The sequence below is a fragment of the Echinops telfairi genome, unplaced genomic scaffold (assembly GCF_000313985.2).
Source record: "Echinops telfairi isolate 266 unplaced genomic scaffold, ASM31398v2 ScPeMD7_7441;HRSCAF=8479, whole genome shotgun sequence".
In the NCBI taxonomy this organism is placed as follows: domain Eukaryota; kingdom Metazoa; phylum Chordata; class Mammalia; order Afrosoricida; family Tenrecidae; genus Echinops; species Echinops telfairi.
The window spans coordinates 1,314,059-1,318,675 of NW_022111341.1; positions in this window are offsets into that span (position 1 = coordinate 1,314,059).

The following is a 4,617-nucleotide window of genomic DNA, read 5'->3' on the forward strand; positions in this document are numbered from 1 at the left end:
GTGTCGGGCCGCAAGCATGCCCAGGCGCACCCGTGTACGCGCCCTCCTCCCTGGCCTGCGCCCCGAGCCCTTGGTTGGCCTTCGTCTTTTGTGCACAGGCCTCGGCTCCGGAGAGAGCGAGCGGCTTTGTGTTGGATGTGGGAAGCACAGAGCTCCGGCCCGCCCCGTCCAGGCTGTAGGGTGGGGGTAACCGACTGAACCCCACCCAATACCTGGGGCAGATGCACGTCCTCGAAGAGTGCGCTTTATAGGCTCTTGTTTGGTTCTAAGGCGGTGACGTTCCGTGGAGCGGAAATGGAATCGAACAGGCCGCGCTCCTGCCTTCCATCTTTGCGGAACAAATTGGTTTCACCATTGTGGCCTGTCCTTTCTCCTCCGACGAAATGGGGTAGCAATGGTACTCCTCGTGAGGAGGGGGTTTTTTATCACATCTTTTTATTGTTGAGCCATAAGGATGTTTATCCATTAAAATAGCGATGCCTACTGTGTGCCCTTGTGGATTGCTAGGGAGTCAGTGCTTGGTGACCTGGGCGCCCAGCGGAACTGCGCTGTGGGTTTCCATGCTTGTCTGAGCCGAGCGCTTTAAAAATGATGTTTCCTTTTCAAACCACAGGAAGAGCGAGAATCCCACAGTGCTCATTCCCCCTCTCCCTTTTTCATATACTCCTATTTTTATTTTTTTGTTGTTTTATTTTATATCATACAGTTCAATCATATCAAGGGGAATTGTACAATCATTATCATATCAATTTTTGAACACGCCCCCCCCATGGTTAAATCACCTTTACAATGAGTTGTGCAATCACAGTTGGTTTCAGTGCTACCTCCCCCATCCCGTATTCATGTCTCACTCCTGAAATCCCCTCCAGACTGATGAAGAGATAGGCGATCCAGGGCCTGTTGGCAGAGTGAAGGAAAAGGCCTGCAGCCTTGGGAACAGCAGGATGTCTGGAGAGTGGATCTCCACAGACTGGGACAATGTAATCGTAAATCTGCAGCCTTCAGACCCCTAGGCTGATTCTAAACTCCAAAGTCAGCAAACCTAAGATCTATCTGCCGACCTATTGCATGCTTACTCCCCAGTCCAGGCCTCTGCAAGACCTAGCCGTGGGGAGAGCATGACCAGGTTTATGAATGGACCTGAGATATAGGACCAGACCCAGGATTGGTCCATTCATAAGCCGGAGACAGAGACAGGCCAAGTACCCAACACCTGATAAAAGCCCCAGGCACAGTTTATTCAGCTGCAACTCATTGGCCTTCCTGCCTGCTGTATCCCGTGCATTTCTCTTCTTTCCAACTATACGTTGCCTTCTGCTCGCCTTTTTGTAGTCTGTGAGTCCGTTCTTCAATTTTCGAGACCAGTAGCCCCTGGACACATCAGAACAGACGTTAGAACCGGACATGCCAAACATCAAGCTTGCATCCCTAAAGTGCTCCTTTCATAAATACTCAAAGTGTCTTCTTGCCTTCAGAATAGGTGCAAACCTTTCAGGATAGATCCACTCGGAGTACTGACAACTTCAAGCAGAGCTTCACATAGGACTTCGTGATTCCCTCTCCTGAGACTTTCCTTGACTATTCCTTGCATGGAACGCTTGTCTCTGTCAACGTTCTTGATCAGGACACGCTTTTCAAGTAGGAAATTATTTTAGCTCAGGTGTAATTCAATACAATCACTTTACAAATTAAAAAAAAAAAAGCCTAGCTCATATACTTAACTGACTCCTTATCAGTCTGTCTTACAGGCTCTCCCACGTGCCTCAAGTATACCTCTAACCATATGAAAGCCCTTCGATAGCTGTTGGACAACTCACTGCCATCAACTCATTTCCAACACACAGTGACCCTAACAGACAGGGCAGAACTGCCCCTGTGGGTTTCTGAGAATCTAACTCTTCACACAGTAGACTGTGAGGAATTCAAGTCTTGAGCTGGTTGGTACCATGAAGGGTGTCACAGAGAAGAGAAAGGACCTGCTGGTCCAGAGACCCTTAAGGAAAATGACGGAATTTCACAGAACTAAAGATCAAGCGCTTGAGAAAGACGTTTGCCCAAAAGGTGCTTCAAAGGGCAAGGAGGAAGCTTGCCTACAAGAAAGCTGAGTACTATCACAGGAACACAGGCAGATGGACAGACCGGAAATCCAAATGGCTCTGATGGCAAGAAAAGCTGGCAACTTCTATGTACTTAGACAGCCCCAGCTGGCATTTGGTATCAAGATCAGAGGTATCAATGGTGTGAGCCCAGCGCTTCAAAGACTGTTGCAGCTTCTTCGCCTTTGCCACATTTCCAATGGCACCTTTGTGAAGCTTAACAGGCTTCAATGAGCATGCTGAGGATTGTGGAACCATACATTGCATGGGGGTACCCAGACCTGAAGTCCGTGAATGAACTCACCTATAAAGCGTGGCTATGGCAAAATCAATAAAAGGCATATTACTCTGACAGATAACACTCTGATCGCACGGTCTCTTGGCCAATACGGCATCATCTGCATGGAGGATCTGATTCATGAGATCTAGACTGTTGGGAAACGCTTCAAAAAGCAAATAACTTCCTGTGGCCCCGTCACATGATCTTCTCCACCAGGTGGGATGAAGAAAAAGACCTCCCATTTGCCAGCAGGTGGAGATGCTGACAACAGGGAAGACCAGTTCAACAGACTAATTAGAAGGATGAAATAAAGTGTCTGTTATGGTTATTCTTGTAATCTCGTCAGTTAACAAAATAGTAACTGCTTTCAAGTGGGGGGGGGAACAATTGTTCATGGGAGTAGAAAGCCTTCTCTTTCTTGTCAGAGCCACTGGTGGCTTCAAACTGCTGAACTTGCAGTTTAGCGATCCAACAAGTCACCACTTTGTCACAAGGGCAACCTGAATTATCAGAGTAAGAATTAACTTCGGGCTCCTGGTGGCACTGTACGACGTTTGGCGGCATAGGTGAAGATGAATTGATCTGTTATTTGTAACGTCAGCGGTTTGGAATTGAAGTCCCATCAGGCTGTAGTAAACGGCTAGAGGCTAGAGCCGTGCGCATTTTGGTCACCACTATACCTTAGCTTACAGAAGCCCCGGTGGTGTAAAGGTTAGGCATTGGGCTGCAATCTGCATGATTGACAGTTTGAAATCACCAGCAGCTATGTGAAAGAAAGATTGGGCTTTCTAGTCCTCTGACTGTTACAGTCTCAGAAACCCACAGGGAGTCAGTCGCGATGAGTCAGCATTGACTCTGTGGCAGTGAATTTGTTTTGTTTTTAAAGATAATTTAGCTTGTGACAAATTAACTTGGCTTTGCTGTCTTCTCTTCCCCAACTCATTGCCACAGAGTCAATGCTGACTCATAGCAACCCTGTAGGACAGAGGAGAACTGTCCCTTTCAGTTTCTGAGCCTGTAATTCTTTATGAAAGTAGAAAGCGTCATCTTTCTCCCACGAGTGGCTGGTGGTTTTGAACTGCTGACCTTGTGGTTAGCAACCCAATACGTAGCTGTTAACCCTTAGAAGTCAAGAAATAATAAAATCATGATTAAAGCGATTTAATGACAAGAAAGCAGTAAATGACAGTAAAATACATAAAGAATTGATTTCTATTATTAAGAAGATTATGATTTCAGTATGATTTGTTTTAATTTCTAAAGTATTAAGAATTAAAGTATTGTGATATAAGCCAAAAACGAGGAGGGCTTGTTGAAGAGAAGCTAGACTACTGAAACTTACTTCTTTAAATCCTAGGAAAGAAGTTAGTTGCAAAAAAAAAAGAAGTTAGTTGCTTCACTGTGCTGTCACACTGTCCATCCGAACAAGCAGGGTGACATTTGAAGAAGCAGATGTTGGCCCATGCCCTGTGATGGGGGTACCGAGTTGTTGACATTCCTTCCCCTAGCATCTCCCCTTTTCTCTTCCTAATGTATAAAGCGCTCCCCGCCTTGACTGGGGAGACTGTTAGAGAAACTAAATCCCATCTTGTTTGTTTTATCAATGAAGCAAGTAAAACTGTCTTCCTCCTTTTCAAGAACTTGTCTCCGACAGTTTGGGTTTTGCTTTAGCAGTAGGTAGAGACCTAGTTTTTACAGTAACAAAACCACAGATGCCTCTCAGAAGATAGGTAAAGCTCTCTACTTCCATAAAGACTGACAGCCATGGCGGGTGGGGGGCAGGCAGTAGGGGCAGTTGCGGGTGGGGATTGATATCCTAGGAAACCCAAAGAGGGCAGTTCTGTGTATTGCATGGGTCGATTGGAGTCAGATCATTCATTGGCAATGGTTTTGGATGGTTTGGTGGTGCAGTTGGGCTAGGGTTAGTTTTCTCACCCAAGGTTAATAGTTCAAATCTACCAGTCTTCTCACCCAACGTTAACAGTTCAAATCTATCAGTTATTCTGTAACAGTATTCGAGAGACAAAAACAGAGTTGACTAGAGAAATAAATCCAGAGACACTCATATGTATATAAGAAAAAGCTTTATTATGACAAAATAACAATACTTTATGAATTATGAAGGGTTCATGAGGGAGGAGGGAGCGGGGAAGGAGGGAGGGAAATGAGCTGATATTAAGGGCTCAAGTAGAAAGCAAATGTTTTGAGAATGATGATGGCAACAAATGTACAAATGTGCTT